This window comes from Elgaria multicarinata, chromosome 13 (assembly GCF_023053635.1).
Source record: "Elgaria multicarinata webbii isolate HBS135686 ecotype San Diego chromosome 13, rElgMul1.1.pri, whole genome shotgun sequence".
Classification (NCBI taxonomy): domain Eukaryota; kingdom Metazoa; phylum Chordata; class Lepidosauria; order Squamata; family Anguidae; genus Elgaria; species Elgaria multicarinata.
In genome coordinates, this window is record NC_086183.1 from 34,040,974 (window position 1) to 34,067,599 (window position 26,626).

At 44.8% G+C, this 26,626-nt stretch overlaps 1 protein-coding gene across 1 annotated transcript in view; it reads left to right on the forward strand.

Annotated features, from left to right (window-relative positions):
• FBXO27 (F-box protein 27) overlaps positions 1-26,626 on the forward strand; it is a 37,971-nt gene continuing 11,345 nt past the window's right edge. The window contains exon 1 of the mRNA XM_063139875.1: positions 1-109. The gene's annotated coding sequence lies outside the window, so the exon portion shown is untranslated. The remainder of the gene's footprint in view (positions 110-26,626) is intronic.

The following is a 26,626-nucleotide window of genomic DNA, read 5'->3' on the forward strand; positions in this document are numbered from 1 at the left end:
CTAAGAAACGCCCACTTGGGACGGAAGGGACAGAAGTGTGAACCGCTCCGACGGAACAAAACGAAAGAAAAGGCGCATGAGGCAGTAAAGAAAGAGGCACCTCATTTAGGTACGTACTTTAAAAAAGCGCACTGAAGCGCCTTCACAACGATGTGTAGATCTGGCCCAGATGTCTCCTTAGGTTGAAATGGAATGTTTGCTACCTACCTAAACTGTAACTGACTTTTCCACCTTGATTTTATCCAGACTTGCTTCAGATGAAGGCTTCAGTGTGTGTGGGGGGTGGAACCCATTCTCCTCTGTCTTGAATGGTGGGTGGGGGTTGGGGGTGCCTAAGATTGGGGAGAGAGAATTAAGGACTGAATGGTGGTGGACGAGGAACAGGGTTTCAGACTCTGGCAGTAAGCATTCCAGTGGCCAGGTCTAGTCGCCGAACTCATTGGCCACTGAGGCACCCAGCTTGATGGCCACGGGGGGCGGGGGGGGGGCGGGCAGATCAGGCTTTAGCTGCGCACTTTCGCCTGGCCCTACCCAAACGCCACCCACCCCAACGCAGACCCTCCCCCAGCCCTCACGGGGACTGTCACTCCGGCGCTCCTTTCCACCTACCTATACCCGCCCCCAGCCAATCAGAATCGATTTTACCTGCTCCAGGCCTCTCCTGTAATTAAGGGAAGGGGTGGTCTCTAACCCCCCGCCCCTTTTCAGGGCGCGGCTAAGTGTGGGTCATGGGGGGCCCGGGACTTTGGCCCGCCTGCTGAGGGTCCCCCTTCATTGCGCCTTCTCGCGCCTCCCGGAGAGGTTTCGGGGCGCCGCCGGCGCCGCTTTCTGTGCGCCAACAGCCCCTTTCTGTGCGCCACTTAGGAACTGAAAGTGAAGGGAGAGCCGACTGCGGGAACGCCTTTCCCCCTGCGCGGGCTGCCGGTCCCCGGAGGGAGATGGAGAGCGTGGGCGGCACCGCAAAGCAGGGACGCGGCGGAGCCCGAGGGTCCCTGGCAGAAGAGTGGCGGGGGGAGCCGGGTGGGGGGCGGCGGCGGTGGTTCCAGGAGGAGAAGCCCCCTCGCCCGCCCGCCGGCCGCCCTTCCTCCCGGCCTCTCGCCTCCATCCCCGGCCTCGCCGGGCGTCGGAACCTTCCCCGTTCCTCGAGAAATCGGCAAAGGAAAAAGGGCGAGCTGTTGGTTGGCTTCTTCGAACTCTCGCCCGTTTGGGGATTGATGCTGTTGCCTTGTTTTAGCGCGCTCTCGGGTGTGGACGGAAAAAAAGGCGTCTTGACAGCGCGATCTCGAGACACGGCCGCCCAGAAGTCTCTTTGGGTCCGAGGATGGCACTTACTCGCAAGCCAGGGCGTCCAGGACGGCAGCCTTAACGGTGCCAAGACAGCCACGAAGGGCCCCGTTCGGCAGCTCGAAGGGCGAAATCCTACGACGGTTTACAAAGAGAAACAACGGCCTACAACTCCCAGCATGCTCCAGCCAGCCTTGGTATCTAGGGCATGCTGGGAGTTGTAGGCCTTCCCCCCCTCTAAACATTCTTAGGAGTGCGCCCTTAAACAGTGCAAAAAGTCGTGTTGACGTTACCGAGTGCGGAGTACTGAGTGGGGGGTACCGAAGCAACGAGTGGGCTACCGCAGGGCTCAGTCCTGGGCCCAGGGCTCTTCAACATTTTTATTAATGATTTGGACGAGGAGGTGCAGGGAACGCTGCTCAAATTTGCAGATGACACCAAATTGGGTGGGATAGCTAATACCCTGGAAGACAGAAACAAACTTCAAAGTGATCTTGATAGGCTGGAGCGCTGGGCTGAAAACAACAGAATGAAATTTAATAGGGATAAATGCCAAGTTCTACATCTAGGAAATAGAAACCAAATGCAGAGTTACAAGATGGGGGATACTTGGCTCAGCAATACTACAAACGAGAAGGATCTTGGAATTGTTGTAGATCACAAGCTGAATAGGAGCCGACAGTGTGATATGGCTGCAAGAAAGGCCAATGCTATTTTGGGCTGCATTAATAGAAGTATAGCTTCCAAATCATGTGAGGTACTGGTTCCTCTCTATTCGGCCCTGGTTAGGCCTCATCTAGAGTATTGCGTCCAGTTCTGGGCTCCACAATTCAAGAAGGATGTAGACAAGCTGGAGCGTGTTCAGAGGAGAGCAACCAGGATGATCAGGGGTCTGGAAACAAAGCCCTATGAAGAGAGACTGAAAGAACTGGGCAGGTTTAGCCTGGAGAAGAGAAGATTGAGGAGAGACACGAGAGCACTCTTCAAATACTTAAAAGGTTGTCACACAGAGGAGGGCCATGATCTCTTCTCAATCCTCTCAGAGTGCAGGACACGGAATAACAGACTCAAGTTAAAGGAAGCCAGATTCCAGCTGGACATCAGGAAAAACATCCTGACTGTTAGAGCAGTACGACAATGGAATCAGTGACCTAGGGAGGTTGTGGGCTCTCCCACACTAGAGGCATTCAAAAGGCAGCTGGACAACCACCTATCAGGGATGCTTTAGGGTATTCCTGCATTGAGCAGGGGTTTGGACTCAATGGCTTTGTAGGCCCCTTCCAACTCTGCTGTTCTATGATTCTATGAAAGTTCTGTCTTCAGGAACTAGAAACTTTAAAATATGGACCAAAGAGGCTGCAGGGCAACCCAGACAAAGAATTCACGGTGTGTGAACAATATGGTTCTAAGTGGGGGATTTGTACAGATTTTTCTCCACTTTTCATCCTCTATCTGGATATGTAGGCCGGATTCTCACATGTTCTTCAATGCCAGGGAGGAATTGCCAACCTTTTCTAACAGATCAAATATTTCTGAAGTCAGTCCCTTATCTTTTCCCTTAGGATTTAGGCATAGTTATTCAAAGGGAGTGAGGGGGCGGAGGTCTACTCCCTGGCCATGTGTTTTAAGAAAGTTTTTACTTGCTACATTTGAAACCAAGAGAGTTTAATTCCATTTAACTTATCCTTGAGCTTGCTATCATCAATAACTCGACCCTCGTCCACAAAGCCTCTCAACTGGTAAGATTCCCTTCTTTTCCCAGCCAGCAAACTGGATGTATTTATCTCTATGTCTATTAGAGGGTCTTAAACTATTTCCACAGCCCAGTGCTTCCTATGGCCATTCTGAAGGAACCTAATGTGGCCATGCGCAAAGTGCGGACAATTCCAATGGAGCATGCCTCCAGCAAAAACTCTTAGGATGCTTAAGGCCTTATTACAAACCTCCACAAGAATTTTGGGGCTCCCCTTTTTCTGGGGCTGCCTGACAGCCCAATGTTTTCCTATGGCCATTTTGAAACCGGCCTGTTGTAAGTTGTGGGCGCTGTGGCGGGGCATATAGAAACATTTAAATAACTTTTGGCATGTTGCGACAAAATTCCTTTCTCATATTTGGGTGTTTTAGAACTGTGCTTATAAAGCAGTGTATAAAACTCTTATTACTCTCTTTTTATTGCATTCTGATTTCTTCTTGAATTTGGGGATGATCCCTATAATCACAGTGTTGGGGGCTCATAGTAGTTGTTCCGTAAAACCACTGTTAGTTTATATTTTGATTTTGCATGGTTTTCTATGAAAACTAAACGTTTAACTCCTTTAGGTATTTTGATTTGTAGATGATCCCTGAACTCCTCCAATGATATCCTATGGCCATTCGGAATAAACCAATGCATTTCAATGGCCATTCAGTGTCCTTCAGTTTAGTATGTCCCTCTTTCCACTTCACACTTGTTACCAGCTTCACAATAATACATATTGTTGTGGCTTTCCAAGAAACTGACAAAGAGACCAGTGAGTCACTAGCAACAGCTTTATTTTCGGCTGCAAAATGAGCACCTATGTGTGCTGAACCCCGAGAGGAGAGGCCCAGGGAATAGCTATGGCAGGCTTTTTGCATTGCTGAGTAAACAACCTCAGTGTGTGTGTCTTTTTTTCCATGGAAACTAGCTAAAATACATTATCTAATCAGTTTCTATTCCATAGTTCTAGCTTATGTTTGTGCAGCAAGAAGTATTAATCACGGCACAGATTCTTCTTTGTACTGCACCATGTACATCGATGGCGCTATATAAATAAATAATAATAAGACATCAAGGGTCATGCAGTTTTGTAGTGTGACTTGCGAAATCTCTTATGTTTCGGCTTAAAGGGCAGAAATGGCATCAATTGTGGCAGTTTTGATTGGCCTCTGCTGTGTCAGAGGTTTACTGGAAGCAAGATCCTCATGAATTGATGGGATCTAGTGTATCCCGTTTCCAAAGAATTATTAACAGCCCTTTTGACCTTTTGGTTGCAAATACTTTAGGGTGGATTCCTGCATTGAGCAGGGGGTTGGACTCGATGGCCTTGTAGGCCCCTTCCAACTCTGCTATTCTATGATTCTATGTCTGCTGTTAAACTGGTATGTGAACTGAGACTAGGCAATAGTTCTGTGGCAGGATCTTATATGCCCATGGTCCACATAGCCAATGGAGTCTGTGGACATTTAATGCTGGATAGATTAACCATTTCTCACCTTTGGAAAAACATACTGGTAGAGGAATATGCTCTGCACCATCTGGAATACCATATAACAGAAAAGAGAGATCTCTCTATTATTTGGTTGTAATCTTTATGGCATTTTGCTACATTGGGTTTACTTATTATACCATTATCAGTGTGTAACTGCTTTTGAAACACGACAGTAAAGGAGAAAGAACCAACAGTGCTACTAATAAAGAGGTCTTTGTGTTTGCTAATAATCTTTTGGAAGTGTCTACCTGAAACTTGAATGAAGTTTAAAAATTTACATTGCTTTATCTTTAAACCAGCAAATGAGATCACATTAAGGTCAAAGGAGAGTAGACAAAGTTCTGGAAGCCCAGAATCTTGTGCTGTGTTCTACCTCTTAAAACTTTCCCCTAATTAGTGCCAAACAAGTAATCCACAATAACTTTTGCTGTTTGGGTAATCTCCTGTGGGTTCTTGTCATTGAATATGTGTGGCATTTTGATATGAGCCATTGAACTGGTAGCATAGAGGGGTTTCATACTGGGATGGATTATAGTCCATCCTTTATTTATTTATTTATTTATTTAAGCACTTTTATCCTGCTATTTAGCCAAAAAGGCTCTCGAGGCAGCTTACAAAAATATATCTTAAGACAGTCCCTGCCCACAGGCTTACAATCTAAAAAACATCCCTGCCCACAGGCTTACAATCTAAAACACATGACACAAAAGGAAAGGGGGTGGAGGAGGGGAGGTTGGAGGGGGGAAAGGGGGAGGGAAGCAAATTCAGGCACTAGATTCTCAGTTGCAAAGTCTATTTTGGTTTCTGGTGAGTGGCTGGGCATTATTATGGCCCTTAAATATTTGTAGAGGGGCATAATCCGCTGGGTCTTGGGAGAAGCAGTCAACACCTGTTGTTGGCCACTATGGGGAGAAATCGCCTGCGTTGTCCTTGAGAGCGCCGCCTTGGTTGCTGTCTACACTTAGCTGGCGAAGTCTGGGTCAACGGCCCTCTTGCAGCGTTATGTGTGGATCTGGGAAGATCTGGTAGGGACCTTTCCACTTGGGCACCAGGGTCCTCTTGTCCACTGAAGAACCTTGATGCAGACGCAGACTTTGGCCGGTGGTCGTGGCAGGGCTCGTCTGGGTGTCTTTAATCTGTGAATGAGAACCTTAAACTAACTCATTTATGCACGGCCATAGTCTTAATACTTGATCATCTGTTAGCTGGAGTTTGGTGGCCTGAATTTTAGTAGAGGGAGAGTCACTTGTTTACCCATGAGGGTTCCATAAGGACTAATCTCTTGTTCATAAGTGCCAGAGGCCGGCCACACATCATAAAGATTGCCAACTAGAGTAATTCTGCATTATCAACTGCATATAGATCAGACCACACAGAAGGTATGAGCTTGCCCTTCCCTGGAAACATGGTGTGCCCTGATATCCTTGATACTCCCTTTTCTTAATTGCAAAAAAGGGATTTCATCAAATTCCAAGACCCCCAGGTGATCAGGCTGGAAGTTTGGATTTCATGAAGAGGAATCCGGAGAACACACACACCATGCTTTGCAGCAAGGTCACAACGTATTTAGGGCATCAAGAAATGCTTCATGTGGTGAGTAAATCTTTATTTACAGAATAGCTTTCTGCTTAAAGAGGAAGGACTTAAACCAAAGCATGTTGGTCTGGATAGTGAGGCAGTTAGTTAAGAAACATGCCTACAACAGTTGTAATTTTTTTAGCAGACAGTGTAGCTGTAAGAAAATCTTGAAACTTTAGTGTAGATCAGCTAGCTTTATGAGGTGTCTGCATAAGCTGGCCAGGCTTATTAAGACACTCATTTTCTAGTGACCAATTTGACCACAATAGTGGCATATTCTAGGGTGATTTTGCTTTTTGCTCACACCATGTTCTCATCCATTGCCTCTGCCCTTGAATCTAACATGGATTCTGCATTGTTATTGCTTTGTGGGCTTTTTAAAAAATGAGATTCTTTCTTAATCGCTTGAACTCTAAATGCAGTTTAACTCTTCAGAGTCTGACATTTCTACTCCTTCTACAATTCAATGCTAGTGATGCCTTAAAAATAATAATGCAGGAAGCTTAAATATACAACAGCCTAAAAAAAACCTTTCTTTCTTTGGCAGGAGAAAACTCCCTCCCCTTTCTTTCTCAGTTCTTGTCTCTAGGCTCCACAACACCTTTTGCTATGTGCTAGATTTAAGCGCTTCTTCTACCTGTCTCTTTGCAAACTAAGCCACAAATCATTCAACTTCTTCCTAGCTATCTTAAACAGAATCTGAACATTTTAATCATTCTCAAATTTGCAGGTCCTGGCCCAAACCTTTTGTTATGACACTATGGGTGTCAACAGCAGCTCTGCTCACTTGCTTCCTCAGGCACCTGTTTTACTGACCTGTCTTTTGTGCTGGGCCCAGCCATGTCAAACCTCACCTCCAATGGACCAGGCCCACTTTTCTAAGTCTGTTTTGCTGGGTCTCACAGAAGTCTTGGGTTGGGAGTCCAGTGTGATCCAGACCCATGGTGTCACCTGAAACAGGAGGCTAAACCAATAGGTATTTCAAAAGGTCTCTTACCTTGGATGAGCGCTGGAATGGCAGTCCCCAGAGAGCTTCTGCCGGTGTGGTTCTGATGAGCGCTGTCAAATCCCAGACAAGGCCCCCCAGGTATTGTGGATATCCAAAACACAAAGAGACCAGTGAGACACTAGTAACAGAATTATTTCCCACAGCAAAAGAGAGTTAGCACAGCGGTGGGCTGAACCCCAACAGGAGAGGGAATTCCCAGAGCAGCCTTTTTATACCGCCAAGTAAACAATCTCAGTGTAAATGTCTCTTTTCTGAGAGAACTATTGAAATACATGTTATTTGGAATGTGCCTGTCAGTTAAGTCGGTCATCCCCGTGAAGAGGTAGGCCAGACTGCTAAATCCCTGAACTTCAAGCGTAGCATTCTCCATGAAGGAGCTGCCATGCTTCCTAGGGCATCTTCACTAACCTGAGACATTCCCATGAAGGGAATCCTGGCTGTGTGTAACACAGTCCCAAGTCAGTGGTCCTCGTGAAGAGGAGGCAAAGAAGTCCACTAAGTTACAGCATTTAGACCATAATGTTCTCCATAAAGGAGGGAATGCCCATGCTTGGAAGGGCACCATGGCTAATCTGAGACATCCCATAAAGGGGATGCAGGCTGTGTCTAACCCAGTTCTAAATCCAGGTCTGGCCCAAGGTGTTTTGCTGCCTGAAGCAATCCCAAAAACTGTGCCACCCCACACAACCCAATAAAACATGACTAGGTCATGAAATGATTAGGTCGACCTGAGCCAGGTGAGGGACGTGCAAGCCTGCTTGTGTCCTTTGCCAGGAGAAGGACCTGCAACCCTGTGGAGTCCCTTGGACCTCTTAGGCTATCCTTCTGGGAAGGCTGTCCTGGGTTGGGATGTGAAGTCACATATTGCAACCGTTCCGCTCCTGCCTAGAATGCCCCTTAGAGAAGATGTTGGCAAGGGGATAATGGGTCTGTCCTATGGTGGCCTTGCTACAGGGTGCCTCAGGGCTGTAGTTGACCCCCATGCTCCCCAACATCTACATGAAATCCGCTGGGAGACATTAACCAGGGGTGCAGGCGGGGGCATCACCAATGACACGTAGCTCCACCTCTCCTTCTCAGCTAAACAGAGGTGAGGCAGTTGAAGCTCTGAACCAGCGCATGGGCAGAGGAGTGGGCTGGATGAGGGCCCAATAAACTGAGATTCAATCGAGACAAGACAGAAATACTGTTTGTGGGTGGTTCATCTATCCGGTTAAGTGACAGTCACCCTGTTCTGGAAGGGGGTTTCAGACTTCCTAAAGGGTGAGGTCTGCAGGTTGGGGACGATGATGGATCCGTCATCGTCCACAGAGGCACAGGCTCCCTCGGGGGCTCAGAGCACCTCCTGTTAAAGGGATGTTTTTACTTCTTTTTAGTTATTTTAAATATTATTAGACACATAGTGATTTTAGTGATTTTCACTCCTGCTGGTTTTAGTTTAGTATATTTATTTCTGTTGTTTGAATCTTGGCTAGTTTTATTCTGTTTTAATTTCTTATTATTTTAAATGCTTGAAGAACTTTGGGATTGGGTGCAGTAAATAAAAAGAAAAAAATGAACTAAAATAAAGTAAAACACAACCAAAATACAAATGGAAATTAAAAAAATGGTGACCTCAGTTGTTTTGGACTACAATCCCCATCAGCTCCAGCCAGCATAGCCAATGGCAGGGGTTCATGGGAGTTTTAGGCCAAAACAACTGGAGCTGCTCCTCCCTGGCCTAAGCTAATGGAAAGCTACTCTGAGCCACTGAGGGAGCCTGTGCCTCTAAGGGCAACGATGGATCCATGACCATCCCCAAACTACACACGTCACCGATTAGGAAGTCTGAAACCCCCCAACAGAACAGGGTCAATGTCACTAAGCCGGAATGATAAACCACCCGCAAACAGTATGTCTGTCTTGACTAGATTGAATCTCAGTTTATTGGCCCTCATCCAGTCCATTCTTCTGCCCGTGTGCTGGTTCAGGGCTCCAACTGCCCCACCTCTGTTAGCTGAGAAGGAGAGGCGAAGCTAGGTGCCATTCGTGATGCCTCAGCCCGCACCCCTGGTAAACGTCTCCCGGTGGTTTCCTGTAGATGTTGAAAAGCTTGGGGGTCAAATAAAGCCCTGAGACACTCCGTAGTAAGACTGCCATAGGACAGATCCATCATCTCCTACCAGCACCTTCAAAATTCTTGGCAGGAGCGGGACCATCACAATAATGACTTCACATCCCAACTCAAGACAGCCTTCCCAGAAGGATAGCATGAGAGGTCCAAGGGAGTCCACAGGGTTGCAAGTCCTCTGTCCTTCTCCTGGCACAGGTCGACCCAAGAGTGACCCACCCTTCTCTCAAACAGGAATTTCTGAACACCTGGAACCAGCCATACATCCTCTCGTTAGATGTACGCTTCTTGCCTAGGGTTGTGCATTATCAGGAAATCCAGTCCTTTAAGGGCTCGTGGGATTTCCAATAGGAATCCTGGAGATACACTAAGAATTTAGGAATAGGGTGTCCCTGAGCACATCCTCAGTACAGGAATCAAGCGTGATCAAGATCACAACTGTGCTCACATGTAGTTTCACGCAAGAATACCACTCTTAGTATTCCTCACAGTGAGCCATGAAATAAAACGCAATACTCAACTAAAACCCTCAAAACACATGGGCTTGCTCTGCTTTCTAGGGCACCTTCACTGACCTGGGATATCCCCGTGTAGGGGATACAGGCTGTGTGTAACACAGTTCTAAGTCCAGGTCTGGCCCAAGGTATTTTGCTGCCTGAAGCAATACAAAAAATTGCACAACCCAATAAAACGTGACTAGGCAATATAACTATTGTGAGTAAAGAAGCAACAAAACAATGACTCTGGAAAGTTGAGTTTTTATGATTCTGCTCTCACACATCTCCACATTATATACTTGCCTTGTCAGAAGACATGGGAGTGGGCCTGGTCCTCAAAGTCTTCAACTGACGCTAACGATACTGTTGGGATGTGTCATTCCTATGCACAATTACCTTGCAGAAAGCCTGATTGGGAACTGAACACTGTTAAAATTTATCACAAAGTTGGCACAAACAAACTCTTACAACCAAGTTCTGAGGCCTCTATGTCTCAGAACTTCAACCATAACTTCCTCCATGGATGAGGGTCAGCCATGCTTGCAAGTCAGGATTGCTAACCTGAGATATCCCATGTAGGGGAAGCAGGCTGTGTCTAACCCAGTTCTAAATCCAGGTCTGGCCCAAGGTGTTTTGCTGCCTGAAGCAATCCCAAAAACTGTGCCACCCCACACAACCCAATAAAACATGACTAGGTCATGAAATGATTAGGTCGACCTGAGCCAGGTGAGGGACGTGCAAGCCTGCTTGTGTCCTTTGCCAGGAGAAGGACCTGCAACCCTGTGGAGTCCCTTGGACCTCTTAGGCTATCCTTCTGGGAAGGCTGTCCTGGGTTGGGATGTGAAGTCACATATTGCAACCGTTCCGCTCCTGCCTAGAATGCCCCTTAGAGAAGATGTTGGCAAGGGGATAATGGGTCTGTCCTATGGTGGCCTTGCTACAGGGTGCCTCAGGGCTGTAGTTGACCCCCATGCTCCCCAACATCTACATGAAATCCGCTGGGAGACATTAACCAGGGGTGCAGGCGGGGGCATCACCAATGACACGTAGCTCCACCTCTCCTTCTCAGCTAAACAGAGGTGAGGCAGTTGAAGCTCTGAACCAGCGCATGGGCAGAGGAGTGGGCTGGATGAGGGCCCAATAAACTGAGATTCAATCGAGACAAGACAGAAATACTGTTTGTGGGTGGTTCATCTATCCGGTTAAGTGACAGTCACCCTGTTCTGGAAGGGGGTTTCAGACTTCCTAAAGGGTGAGGTCTGCAGGTTGGGGACGATGATGGATCCGTCATCGTCCACAGAGGCACAGGCTCCCTCGGGGGCTCAGAGCACCTCCTGTTAAAGGGATGTTTTTACTTCTTTTTAGTTATTTTAAATATTATTAGACACATAGTGATTTTAGTGATTTTCACTCCTGCTGGTTTTAGTTTAGTATATTTATTTCTGTTGTTTGAATCTTGGCTAGTTTTATTCTGTTTTAATTTCTTATTATTTTAAATGCTTGAAGAACTTTGGGATTGGGTGCAGTAAATAAAAAGAAAAAAATGAACTAAAATAAAGTAAAACACAACCAAAATACAAATGGAAATTAAAAAAAGGTGACCTCAGTTGTTTTGGACTACAATCCCCATCAGCTCCAGCCAGCATAGCCAATGGCAGGGGTTCATGGGAGTTTTAGGCCAAAACAACTGGAGCTGCTCCTCCCTGGCCTAAACTAATGGAAAGCTACTCTGAGCCACTGAGGGAGCCTGTGCCTCTAAGGGCAACGATGGATCCATGACCATCCCCAAACTACACACGTCACCGATTAGGAAGTCTGAAACCCCCCAACAGAACAGGGTCAATGTCACTAAGCCAGAATGATAAACCACCCGCAAACAGTATGTCTGTCTTGACTAGATTGAATCTCAGTTTATTGGCCCTCATCCAGTCCATTCTCCTGCCCGTGCGCTGGTTCAGGGCTCCAACTGCCCCACCTCTGTTAGCTGAGAAGGAGAGGCGAAGCTAGGTGCCATTCGTGATGCCTCAGCCCGCACCCCTGGTAAACGTCTCCCGGTGGTTTCCTGTAGATGTTGAAAAGCTTGGGGGTCAAATAAAGCCCTGAGACACTCCGTAGTAAGACTGCCATAGGACAGATCCATCATCTCCTACCAGCACCTTCAAAATTCTTGGCAGGAGCGGGACCATCACAATAATGACTTCACATCCCAACTCAAGACAGCCTTCCCAGAAGGATAGCATGAGAGGTCCAAGGGAGTCCACAGGGTTGCAAGTCCTCTGTCCTTCTCCTGGCACAGGTCGACCCAAGAGTGACCCACCCTTCTCTCAAACAGGAATTTCTGAACACCTGGAACCAGCCATACATCCTCTCGTTAGATGTACGCTTCTTGCCTAGGGTTGTGCATTATCAGGAAATCCAGTCCTTTAAGGGCTCGTGGGATTTCCAATAGGAATCCTGGAGATACACTAAGAATTTAGGAATAGGGTGTCCCTGAGCACATCCTCAGTACAGGAATCAAGCGTGATCAAGATCACAACTGTGCTCACATGTAGTTTCACGCAAGAATACCACTCTTAGTATTCCTCACAGTGAGCCATGAAATAAAACGCAATACTCAACTAAAACCCTCAAAACACATGGGCTTGCTCTGCTTTCTAGGGCACCTTCACTGACCTGGGATATCCCCGTGTAGGGGATACAGGCTGTGTGTAACACAGTTCTAAGTCCAGGTCTGGCCCAAGGTATTTTGCTGCCTGAAGCAATACAAAAAATTGCACAACCCAATAAAACGTGACTAGGCAATATAACTATTGTGAGTAAAGAAGCAACAAAACAATGTCTCTGGAAAGTTGAGTTTTTATGATTCTGCTCTCACACATCTCCACATTATATACTTGCCTTGTCAGAAGACATGGGAGTGGGCCTGGTCCTCAAAGTCTTCAACTGACGCTAACGATACTGTTGGGATGTGTCATTCCTATGCACAATTACCTTGCAGAAAGCCTGATTGGGAACTGAACACTGTTAAAATTTATCACAAAGTTGGCACAAACAAACTCTTACAACCAAGTTCTGAGGCCTCTATGTCTCAGAACTTCAACCATAACTTCCTCCATGGATGAGGGTCAGCCATGCTTGCAAGTCAGGATTGCTAACCTGAGATATCCCATGTAGGGGAAGCAGGCTGTGTCTAACCCAGTTCTAAATCCAGGTCTGGCCCAAGGTGTTTTGCTGCCTGAAGCAATCCCAAAAACTGTGCCACCCCACACAACCCAATAAAACATGACTAGGTCATGAAATGATTAGGTCGACCTGAGCCAGGTGAGGGACGTGCAAGCCTGCTTGTATCCTTTGCCAGGAGAAGGACCTGCAACCCTGTGGAGTCCCTTGGACCTCTTAGGCTATCCTTCTGGGAAGGCTGTCCTGGGTTGGGATGTGAAGTCACATATTGCAACCGTTCCGCTCCTGCCTAGAATGCCCCTTAGAGAAGATGTTGGCAAGGGGATAATGGGTCTGTCCTATGGTGGCCTTGCTACAGGGTGCCTCAGGGCTGTAGTTGACCCCCATGCTCCCCAACATCTACATGAAATCCGCTGGGAGACATTAACCAGGGGTGCAGGCGGGGGCATCACCAATGACACGTAGCTCCACCTCTCCTTCTCAGCTAAACAGAGGTGAGGCAGTTGAAGCTCTGAACCAGCGCATGGGCAGAGGAGTGGGCTGGATGAGGGCCCAATAAACTGAGATTCAATCGAGACAAGACAGAAATACTGTTTGTGGGTGGTTCATCTATCCGGTTAAGTGACAGTCACCCTGTTCTGGAAGGGGGTTTCAGACTTCCTAAAGGGTGAGGTCTGCAGGTTGGGGACGATGATGGATCCGTCATCGTCCACAGAGGCACAGGCTCCCTCGGGGGCTCAGAGCACCTCCTGTTAAAGGGATGTTTTTACTTCTTTTTAGTTATTTTAAATATTATTAGACACATAGTGATTTTAGTGATTTTCACTCCTGCTGGTTTTAGTTTAGTATATTTATTTCTGTTGTTTGAATCTTGGCTAGTTTTATTCTGTTTTAATTTCTTATTATTTTAAATGCTTGAAGAACTTTGGGATTGGGTGCAGTAAATAAAAAGAAAAAAATGAACTAAAATAAAGTAAAACACAACCAAAATACAAATGGAAATTAAAAAAAGGTGACCTCAGTTGTTTTGGACTACAATCCCCATCAGCTCCAGCCAGCATAGCCAATGGCAGGGGTTCATGGGAGTTTTAGGCCAAAACAACTGGAGCTGCTCCTCCCTGGCCTAAACTAATGGAAAGCTACTCTGAGCCACTGAGGGAGCCTGTGCCTCTAAGGGCAACGATGGATCCATGACCATCCCCAAACTACACACGTCACCGATTAGGAAGTCTGAAACCCCCCAACAGAACAGGGTCAATGTCACTAAGCCGGAATGATAAACCACCCGCAAACAGTATGTCTGTTTTGACTAGATTGAATCTCAGTTTATTGGCCCTCATCCAGTCCATTCTCCTGCCCGTGCGCTGGTTCAGGGCTCCAACTGCCCCACCTCTGTTAGCTGAGAAGGAGAGGCGAAGCTAGGTGCCATTCGTGATGCCTCAGCCCGCACCCCTGGTAAACGTCTCCCGGTGGTTTCCTGTAGATGTTGAAAAGCTTGGGGGTCAAATAAAGCCCTGAGACACTCCGTAGTAAGACTGCCATAGGACAGATCCATCATCTCCTACCAGCACCTTCAAAATTCTTGGCAGGAGCGGGACCATCACAATAATGACTTCACATCCCAACTCAAGACAGCCTTCCCAGAAGGATAGCATGAGAGGTCCAAGGGAGTCCACAGGGTTGCAAGTCCTCTGTCCTTCTCCTGGCACAGGTCGACCCAAGAGTGACCCACCCTTCTCTCAAACAGGAATTTCTGAACACCTGGAACCAGCCATACATCCTCTCGTTAGATGTACGCTTCTTGCCTAGGGTTGTGCATTATCAGGAAATCCAGTCCTTTAAGGGCTCGTGGGATTTCCAATAGGAATCCTGGAGATACACTAAGAATTTAGGAATAGGGTGTCCCTGAGCACATCCTCAGTACAGGAATCAAGCGTGATCAAGATCACAACTGTGCTCACATGTAGTTTCACGCAAAAATACCACTCTTAGTATTCCTCACAGTGAGCCATGAAATAAAACGCAATATTCAACTAAAACCCTCAAAACACATGGGCTTGCTCTGCTTTCTAGGGCACCTTCACTGACCTGGGATATCCCCGTGTAGGGGATACAGGCTGTGTGTAACACAGTTCTAAGTCCAGGTCTGGCCCAAGGTATTTTGCTGCCTGAAGCAATACAAAAAATTGCACAACCCAATAAAACATGACTAGGCAATATAACTATTGTGAGTAAAGAAGCAACAAAACAATGACTCTGGAAAGTTGAGTTTTTATGATTCTGCTCTCACACATCTCCACATTATATACTTACCTTGTCAGAAGACATGGGAGTGGGCCTGGTCCTCAAAGTCTTCAACTGACGCTAACGATACTGTTGGGATGTGTCATTCCTATGCACAATTACCTTGCAGAAAGCCTGATTGGGAACTGAACACTGTTAAAATTTATCACAAAGTTGGCACAAACAAACTCTTACAACCAAGTTCTGAGGCCTCTATGTCTCAGAACTTCAACCATAACTTCCTCCATGGATGAGGGTCAGCCATGCTTGCAAGTCAGGATTGCTAACCTGAGATATCCCATGTAGGGGAAGCAGGCTGTGTCTAACCCAGTTCTAAATCCAGGTCTGGCCCAAGGTGTTTTGCTGCCTGAAGCAATCCCAAAAACTGTGCCACCCCACACAACCCAATAAAACATGACTAGGTCATGAAACAATTACCAGTAAAGCAGCAAGAGAACTAACAATGTCTCTGAGCAAAGATATACATAGGACTGAGGTTTTTTTAATAATTCTGCTCTCACACATGTACAAATTATACACTTACCTTGACAGAAGTAATGGGATGTGTCATTCCATTTCATACTTAACCTGCAGAAAGCCTGATTGGGAACTGAACACTGTTAGGATTTATCACAAATTGGGCACAAACTCTTTACAATCAAGCTCTTTGGTCTACTGACAACAATTAAAGGCACAAAATGCATTTTGAAATAAAATGCAGATAGCCAATTGTTGGAAGGGTGCAAAGGTTTAAACTAAGGACGACGGTACAATACAGTATGGGAAATAGCATTTCCCAACTGTTGGAAGGATGCAAAAGGGTTTAAACCTAAGACGACGGTACAATACAGTATGGGAAATAGCACTTACAGAGAAACATACTCAACATTTTAGACTATTAAGAAAGCAAAGGAAGGAGACGCTTTTGCAACAGAATGCCGGTGTTTTATTATGTTTTATTATATTCACACAAACAAAATAAAAGTACCAACACAGGTTTCAGATGCTTTTATTAGGTTATGGTTTCAATAGTTTCTAAGGAGAGAAAAATTAAAGTACATAATAATAAAAAACAGTCTACCTTTCTATTTGATACCTATCCTCCCATTTATTTATCTTATTTTAAACCTGCCTAATAATTAATGTTAAATTCCTACTGGGTATTTATAGTGTCGGACTCTTACTTTTAAATATATATAGCAATTTATTACTTATTCCTTGCTTTTAAGATTTCTGTATTATGGTGATATTTAAGTTTTATAATAAAATAATAAAATTCAATACACAACAATGAAAACGTGCAAGTAGGAAACTTGGTAAGGTGTATTTAACCCAATCACTGCCAACAGTTCCTCTAAAACACCTTTAACCAAGCTGGCCCCTCACCCACCATTTCACAGTTAAACACATTGCGATTTACTTCTGTCGACTTTGCAATAAACCCTTAAAAATGACACAAACTAACTCTTACAACAATGCTCTTCGGGCAATTCACAACAATTAAAACCCTCAAAACACATTGCAAAATAAAATGCAATACACAAGAATTAAAACCACAAAATGTTTTGCAATATAAAATGTAAAAGCGCAGTCCTGGTAAGGGGTGTGTAACCCTATCACTGACAACCACTCAAACTCTAAACCAAACTTCACCAATCTGGAGTCCTCTCATTCCACAGTTAAATGCATTGGGATTTACCTCTGAATAAACACAAATAGGACCTTGCGATAAACCCTAAAAAAAATGACACAAACCAACTCTTACAACTAATTTCTTTGGGCAGTTCACAACAATTAAAACCACAAAATACTTTGTAAAATAAAATGCAGATAGCCAAATGCACATAAACAAATTTTGGAAGGATGCAAAACATTTCAACATAAGACGATACATTATAGCATGAAAAATGGCACTTTCAGAGAAACTTAATAAACTTTTTAGAGTAATGTGACAAAAGAAAAATTACACTTTTGCAACAGAATGCTTTTATTACATACACACAAGCAAAATAAATGCACACGGACAAAATAAATACACCAACTCAGGTTTCAGATGCCTTTATTAGATTGTTACATTAATATCTCATTAGAAAAATAAAATAAAATTTATAATAAAAACATTTCTTTTGATTTAATATCCTCTCATTAATTTATATTTTAAATCTGCCTAATGACTAACGTTAAATGTGTACAGTAAATGCAATACACAACAATTAAAACCTCCATAATCCACGAAGACCATTGCTAACCTGTGACGTCCCCATAAAAGGGACACTGCCTGTGTGTAACACAGCACCTAGTCAGCCAACCCATGAAGAGGAGGCAAACAGTCTGCTAATCCTTGCACTTAGCGCATAATGTTCTCCATGGAGGGCCAGCCTTGCTTGCAAGTGACCATTGCTAACCTGTGACGTCCACATAAAGGGGACACTGCCTGTGTGTAACACAGCACCTAGTCAGCCAACCCATGAAGGGGAGGCAAACAGTCTGCTAATCCTTGCACTTAGCACATAACGTTCTCCATGGAGGGCCAGCCTTGCTTGCAAGTGACCATTGCTAACCTGACACATCCCCATAAAGGGGACACTACCTGTGTATAACACAGTCCTAAGTCCAGGTCTGGCCCAAGGTATTTTGCTGCCTGAAGCAATCCCAAAAACTGTGCCACCCCACACAACCCAATAAAACATGACTAGATATTTAAACAATTGCTAGTAAAGAAGCAACAGAACTAACAGTGTCTGAGAAACGATGTACATAGGACTAAGCTAAGCTGAGTTTTTATAATTCTACTCTAACACATGTACAGTCTTGCACTCACCTTGTCAGAAGTCTTCAACTGATGTTAATGATCCTGATGAGATGCGTCATTCCTATGAACACTTACCTTGCAAAAAGCCTGTGGGCACAAACTCTTACAACCAGGCTCTTTGGGAAATTCACAACAATTAACCCCCCATGCATAATTATGTCGAATACATCGACACCTCTGCCAATTAAGCCAATTAACAACAGCTGTCTGATTGTATCCTGGTGTCAGGGCCATGGTGTTATCATTTACCTTGTTTACTGATAATGCAGTTGCAGCTTTTTGCAGTTAATTTTATTTTGACCTCACTGTTTACAATTATCCCACTATCTGTATTGTTCTATGTTGTTCCCCGCCTCGATCCAGAGGGAGAGGCGGTTAAGAAATAAAATTATTATTATTATTATTATTATTATTACTACTACTACTACTATATGGTTTCCTGCATTGAGCAGGGGGTTGGACTCGATGGCCTTATAGGCCCCTTCCAACTCTACTATTCTATGATTCTATGAGCCTGGAATTATTTTTTTGTGAACTTCCCAGAGAGCCCTGGCTATGGGACAGTATAAAAATTTAAGAAATGAAATAAAACACAATAAATTGCAACACACAACAATTAACCCCCAATTTGCATAGTAAAATCAAACACAATACATAACAATTAAATCCCCAAATTGCATAGTAAAATCAAACACAATACACAACAATTAACCCCTCAAATTGCATAGTAAAATCAAAACAATAAACAATTAAACCACCAAAATGCATAATAAAACACAACACACAACAATTAAAACCACAAAATGTGTAATAAAATGCGCTTTTACATATTATATTGCAATTAGGAAGCAAGGAAGGAATCTTGAGTTTACATTTTATATTGCAATTAGGAACCAATCTTGCGGTGTCCAGCCCTGTCTCTGCCAATGACGCCCTTTGAGGAACTCACAACAAAATCACACAACAATTGAACCTCCAAAATGCATGTTCAAATAACACGCAATACACAGTTAAAACCACAAAATCCATAACAAAAAATGCAATAAAAACCACAAAATGCTTTATGAAATAAAATGTGCTTTTACATTTTGTATTGTAATTAGGAAGCCAGGAAGGAATCTTGGTAAGGGGAGTTTAACCGTATCACTGGCAGCCATTGCTCCTCTAAACCACCCTTCCCCAACCTGGTGCCCTCCCATTTCACAGTTAAACACATTGGGATTTACTTCTAATTAAACACACATAGGATTGTGTGATAAACCCTAAAAAAGGGCACAAACCAACTCTTTGCAGTGAAGCACTTTGGGCAATTCACAACAATTAAAACCACAAAATGCATGAATGCTGGCCATGCCTGCTAGGGCATCGTCACTTAACCTGAGACATTCCCATGAAGGGAACACTGCCTGTGTGTAACACAGTCCCAAGTCAGCGGTCCTCGTGAAGAGGCAAAGAAGTCCGCTAAGTTCCAGCACTTAGACCATAACGTTCTCCGTGAAGGAGGGTCCTTGGAAGGGCACCATGGCTAACCTGAGACATCCCATAAAGGGATGTGTCTAACACAGTCCTAAGTCCAGGTCTGGCCCAAGGTGTTTTGCTGCCTGAAGCAATCCCAAAAACTGTGCCACCCCACACAACCTAGTAAAACATGACTAAGTAATGAAACAATTGCTAGTAAAGAAGTAAAAGAACCCACAATGTCTTACCTTGTCAGACGTGATGGGAGCGGGCCTGGTCCTCGAAGTCTGCAAGTGAGGAAGCTAGGAAGCAATCCCAACCACACCATCGCTGCTCTAAACCACCCTTGCCCTGGTGCCCTTCCATTTCACAGTTAAACACATTGGGATTTACTTCCAATTAAACACACGTAGGATTGTGTGATAAATCCTAAAAATGGCACTAACCAAATCTTACAATTGAGCTTTGTGGGCAAAACACAACAATTCAAACCACAAAATGCATCATTAAATAAAATGAAATACACAACAATTCAAACCGCAGAACGCATCATCAAATAAAATACAATATAAAATGTGAAAGCACATTTAAGAAGCCAGGAAGGAATCTTGGTAAGGGGTTCAAGTTTAACCCTATCAGTACCAATCATTCTTCCTCTAAACCACCCTTTCCCAACCTGGTGCCCTCCCATTTCACAGTTGAAGACCCTATTGGCCCTGTTCAGAAGGCTCCTTAAACCACAGTGGTTCAGACTTTTTTGTTAACAAAAAAGCCTGAACCACCGTAGTTTAAGGCACCTCCTGAACAGGGTCATTGAGGTTTACTTCTGATTAAACACACATAGGATTGTGTGATAAACGCTAAAAAAAAGTTACACAACCCAACTCTCACAATAATAACCATTCAAACCACAAAATTCATTACAAAATAAAATGCAACCCACAACAATTCCAACCCCAAATGCATCAGAAAATGAAATGCAACCCACAATTCCAACCCCAAATGTATCAGAAAATAAAATGCAACCCACAATTCCAACCCCAAATGCATCAGAAAATAAAATGCAACCCACAACAATTCCAATCCCAAATGTATCAGAAAATAAAATGCAACCCACAATTCCAACCCCAAATGCATCAGAAAGTAAAATGCAACCCACAACAATTCCAACCCCAAATGCATCAGAAAATAAAATGCAACCCACAATTCCAACCCCAAATGCATCAGAAAATAAAATGCAACCCACAACAATGCAAAACACAAGAAACATTATAAAATGAAATCCCAGGCACTTAGCTTTCTTTGATGCAAGTAGATCAAGCAGACAGACAAGCTGAGAAGAGAAGTGAAAACGTACAATTATACACAAGAACAAATAAAACACTTAAGACTAATGCAAACTAAAACTTACTAATTGCAATATCCAAAGAGACACCTTTAGTTTTCAGATGTCCCTCAAACAGAAGCTGCATTTCAATAGGGTCTGTTGGCTCATTTGCTGTTCAGCACAACCAGGAGGAGAAGGAGAGCAAAGCCACTGGCCAAGTAACTCTCTCACCACCCCGGCCATAACCACAGCAGACTAGCCAAGAGAGCAGAACCCTATTTTATTCCTTTATTATATATGTATAATGCGCGACAGCCAAGGCTCTCTGGGCAGCTCAAATCATAACACACAAAATCAAGAATAACGATTTAAAAATGTCATATAAAACCAATGCAAGTTATAGTCCAGAGAAAGCTTGTCTAAACAGGTATGTCTTCAGGAGGCGTTTGAAGGAAGTTACGTTTTCCGCCTCCCAAACTGCATGAGGGAGGGTTTTTCCAGAGGGTGGGTGCTGCTACAGAGAAGGCCCTGCCGTCGAAGATCTTCATGATGACAGTTTGTTCTTCTTGGAACAAGAAGCAGGGCCCCCCTCTGATGATCGTAAATGTCGCTCGTGTGTTGAGGCTTGCCCCCAAGTGGCAGAGCTGGTGGTGTTTTTTTAAATGAGCCTCTTCCAGGTGAGGCTCCGGCCCAATCCCCCCACCACACAGTCCCCAGAGGCAAACCCTTACCAGCCAAGCTGCAGATTGAAGCCGTCCAGGTCAGCAGGCAGGCCAAGCGAGAAGGCACTCTTGCTAGCAGGTAAAATGCAGCTGAGGCAGAGGGCTGGGTGTCTCACGCTGCCAGTTGGGCCTTTGTGCTGCTCCCAGGAAGGAAGGACACGGCAGGGCTAGCTCTTTTATGAGCCACTTCTAGGTGAGGCTCTGGGCCAATCCAGCCACCACAGAGTGCCCAACAGCAAACCCTTAGTGGCCAGCTGCAGGTTGAAACAGTCCCGGTAAGCAGGCAGGCCAAGCAAGAAGGCGCTATGCCATGTGGTGGCTGTGCCCGGCTATGCCCCCTCGCGGCGACTGTGCCCCCTCATGGTGGCTGTGCTCAGCTGTGCCCCTCGTGGCGGCTGTGCTCGGCTGTGCTCCCTTGTGGCAACGTGGCAGCTGTGCCCCCCCACAAGGCGGCTATGCCCGGCTATGCCCCCACGAGGCGGCTATGCCCCTACGAGGCGGCTATGCCCGGCTATGCCCCCAAGAGGCAGCTATGCCCGGCTATGCCCCACGAAGCGGCTATGCCCCTACGAGGCGGCTATGCCCAGCTATGCCCCTATGAGGCGGCTATGCTCCTACGAGGCGGCTATGCCTGGCTATGCCCCTACAAGGCGGCTATGCCCCCACGAGGCGGCTATGCCCCTACGAGGCGGCTATGCCCAGCTATGCCCCTACGAGGCAGCTATGCCCAGCTATGCCCCCACGAGGCAGCTATGCCCAGCTATGCCCCCACGAGGTGGCTATGCCCCCACGAGGCGGCTATGCCTGGTTGTGCCCCCACGAGGCAGCTCTGCTCACTATGCAGGGATGGTTTTTTTAAATGAGCCACTTCCAGGTGTGGCTCTGGCCCCACATGGCCAGTTAGGCCTTTGTGCTGTTGGCACAGCAGGGCTGGTTCTTCGTTTGAGTCTCTCCCCTGCGCAAACTCTCCACCTAACTGAGGTCCTGGAGGAGACGGAGAGATTATGCGCAAGCTGGCTCTGTTGCTGCAGCTGAACGGAGTCTGGCTTGTTGGCATTCACAGCTGGTCCTTCCTTCTCTTGAGTAGACCCCTTCAGTCTCCGCCCATTCGATGCTTTGCAGCACTGAAAGCAGCTATTAAAAAAAGAAGGGGAAAAGAAACTTTAAAAGGACTGGTTCCTTCTCCTCATGAGCAGGCTTTTGTTCCTGAGTAGAAATTTTCAGCCTTGAGCCTTTGTGTAGTCTGTAATGCTACAAAGTGCCATTAATATATAATATATATAGTGTGGAACTGGTTCTTCCAAAGTTGATTTTTCTCACACAAACTAGGTGCTTTTCCTACTGAAGCAATGCCCCAGTCCTTAAACCCCTTTACCTCTGTGTTTGGGAAAGGGGGAGGATTGGGCCCCTTCTGTAGCTGAAAGCTCTAGATTGGGGGAAACCAGGACTTGTGCTCCTTTTCTGTTAACTTTATTTATTATTTTATTACATTTATATACTGCCCCATAGCCAAAGCTCTCTGGGCGGTTTACAAAAGTTATAAACAATGAACATTAAAAACAAATATACAAAATTTAAAACCACCAAAAGTTTTTTTTAAAAAAAAACTTTACTCTGGAGTGCGTGATTTTGACTGGGTGATTTGTCTTAAAAGGGGACATGGAAGTTTTTGGGGTGTGTGGGGGGGTGTCCCTGAGAGAGATTAAGGACTGAAAGTGTGGGGTGCAGGAGACAGCAAGAACTCCAGACCTGAGGGGACCCTAATATTTACTTTAGGATTTTCAAGATTGCTTGGGGGCAACTCTGAAGGACTACAAGCAGCAACAGTGATTTTTTTAAAATCACTGATTAAATCACTGATTAAAAACCCATGATTTAAAAAACAAATCTCAAAAAAATGGATTTTTTAAATTTAAATTTGATGCTTCTGATATGTTTTTTGAGGAAAAATCTATCTAAAGATAGTTTTCTATTTAAGATACATTATAGTCCAAAGGTTATTCATCATGAAATAAGGATTAGTTTTTAACTACGTAGCATGAGGCATTTTTAATTTTTTGGTAAATGAATTCCATGAATCCATTCACAATGTCATGCTCTTCCAGAGGTTTCTGTAAGATTATTTTTCTCCTTCCAATAAAGTACAGCAGAAAAGTGGTCCAAATATGAATGATTAACCTATTAAACTGGAGAGAGTTTACCTCACAATAATTTCATAATTATCTATCTATGATGAGTTTCTAATAGTATCACCAAATATGATACTATTAGAAACTATTAGATACTATTTTTATATATAACTGTAAAACTAATCTGAAAAGTTGCTATTCTAAAAATGAAACCTTCATCTGGTTGTAAATATTAAGCTTATACCAGCAAGAATGAGTCTTTGGTAACTCTGAGTTGTGTAAAATTTAGCAAGGAAGAGTGCACTTTTTTGGGGGGGGGTCACCTCAAAGTCTTTCTTAGTGATTTAAATCATGATTTAAATCAAATCCACCCTACAAGCCGCTTAATAAATATTTTTTCCTTTCTTTTTTTACCTCAGGCCATATTCCCTAAACCCTCACCCAGGTCCACCTTGCCTTCCTCTGGCTCCCAGCAATTGTGAGACTGAAGCCAGCTGTTATTAATTGCATTCTGATTTATTTACAAACTGCTCTGAGAGGAGTTGTTCCTTCTGAGGGGTTTTTTTCCGCTCTTCTCAGCACTGGGGTTTCTTATTCATGGCAAACGCCTCTTATTTAGGGTGCCCATATGAAAAGGAGGGCAGGGCTCCTGCATCTTTAACAGTTGCATAGAAAAGGGAGTTTCAGCAGGTGTCCTTTGTATATATGGAGAACCTGGTGAAATTCCCTCTTCATCACCACAGTTAAATCTGCAGGAGCTATACTAGAGTGACCAGATTTAAAAGTGGTTAGGGCTCCTGCAGCTTTAACTGGTGTGATGAAGAGGAAATCTCACCAGGTTCTCCATATATACAAATGACACCTGCTGAAACTCCCTTTTTAATACAACTGTTAAAGATACAGGAGCCCAGTCCTCCTTTTCATAGGGTCACCCTACTCTTATTTCAGGGCTTAAGGAACTCTCTTGTTCCAAAGCAGCTCTTTTGCCAGTGAGAAGTAGCGGCTCCATTTGGAGGCAGCCCAAAAGCCAAGGCCTCTCCGTCCCCCCTTGGGAGAAAAGCCCAGGGAACAGGGCTGAGAGGAATCAGTGAAGACTGGACCAAGCAATTCAGTCCCTAACAGACCTCTTACAAATGTATTCCCCAAAGGCAAAAGTGTGTTTTATTTTAAATTTGAGCAGAATATGAATGCTGCAGAGCCAGAGTGATCATTAGTAACACACCTGGTCAGTCTGCACACCTGTCTTTTAAGGCAGCCATGAGCATGCAAGGTCATCTTTTGTTAAAATGAGGTTTCTGGCACCTACAGCTATTTTTCCCTTTGGTTAGATGGGATGGAAAGGTGGCCCAGTCTTTCTCCCATATCAAGTAGCATCTTTTCCAGGGCTTAGGACCCATGGCACTGCACTTCTATGAAATGTACAAGTACCCCCAGGTTTTGGAGAGTCCAGACTCCCCTTCTTCCCAGACGCATTTTCTTTATTAAAGTATTTACATCCCACCACATAACACAAGGAGCTCAGGGTGGTGTACAGATAAAACCATACACATAAAATAGAATAAATATACAATCTTAAAACAAATTAAAACATTATGTTAAAACCTATACAAAATTTTAAAACAGTAAAATCCAATTAAAACAAGACAGTGTGCCTTACCCGCCCCCCTGCCCCCAGGGCCAGGTGCATCACTGCTGCTGAAACCATGGAGTCTCCTTTCCCAGAGGAAAGGCTCCTGCTGAAACCACTAGGCTTCTTGCTTGCCAGAGCAAAGTGCCATTGATGGGTGTCCTGCCTCTTCTAGTTGGGCCACACACACACACTTTCCTTCCCCTTCACTGGCCTGGTTCAGACAACACGCTAAACCATGCTGCTTAACCCCAAAATGGTTAAGGGAATGCATTGACCTTAATGCATTCCATTAACCGTTTTGGGGTTAAGTAGCATGGTTTAGAGTGTTGTCTGAACCAGGCCACTAAGACCACACACTAGTTGGTCTTAGTGTGTTTCACACCTGAAACACACACTAGTTGCAGTCTACAAGAAAGGGCTTCAGCAGCAAAGGGGAAAGTGTTTGCTTTTTGAGGCTCCCTCCCCTCTTTGCCCTACATGTGTGCTTGCTCTAAAAGCTCCATCACACCAGTTTCTGTTTGTTAACCAGCTCTTGCTTCCTAACCAACTGCCTTTTGATAGAGGAAGGACTACAAAAGTAGAGCCTCCAACTGCAAGAAGTGTTTACCTGAGACCTGAATTAAGTTTCAACATTAACACTGTTCTCTCTCTAAACCAGCAAGTGATATCAGATTACAGTCACAGGAGAGCAGACAAAGAATTGGAAGCCCAGAATCCTGGGCTGGCGCCTGTGTGAAGCCAAATATTGCTACAACTGAACTTTTATTTTTAAATGCCAGCACCAAACAGCAAGGTGCTAAACCAAAGTGCACCCATGACCAACATTAATGCTTTGGCTTCTCAACAGCGCAGGTGAAAATGAACCCAGTTTGCAGACAGAATGCTCACCCATGCAATGCCCTGCCTCTGCTAAGGAGGCAACGAGAGGATTATGTGTTTGTGCATGAATAACCTTCCTTTGTTTAGAAAGCCTTGTAGACAGACCCAAGACTAGAAAGGTATATGTCCTAGTGATCTTAGTGGGGCCTACTTCTGAGTAGACATACTTGGGATTGTGCTGCAGCTCTGTTTTTAAGGTGACACAAGATACAGACACATCACACGTTTACCAAAAGAACAGTTTGCTGGTTACTGCATCATTTTTGCATGAAAAAATGGGGGTTTAGACACCCTAAAATAAGCAGGGGCAGATGGGAATTGTTTAAGGAAGCACTCTGGAAAAGGTGCTACTGAATCCTTTTTAGCCAGGAAGGACCTGGGGCATTGCAATTTTCTCCTGATCCTGCTGGAGCCCAGATTTGGGGGGGGGGGGGGGTGTTGAGGAGAGAACACAGAGAGGCCTGGTTCAGACAACACGCTAAACCACGCTGCTTAACC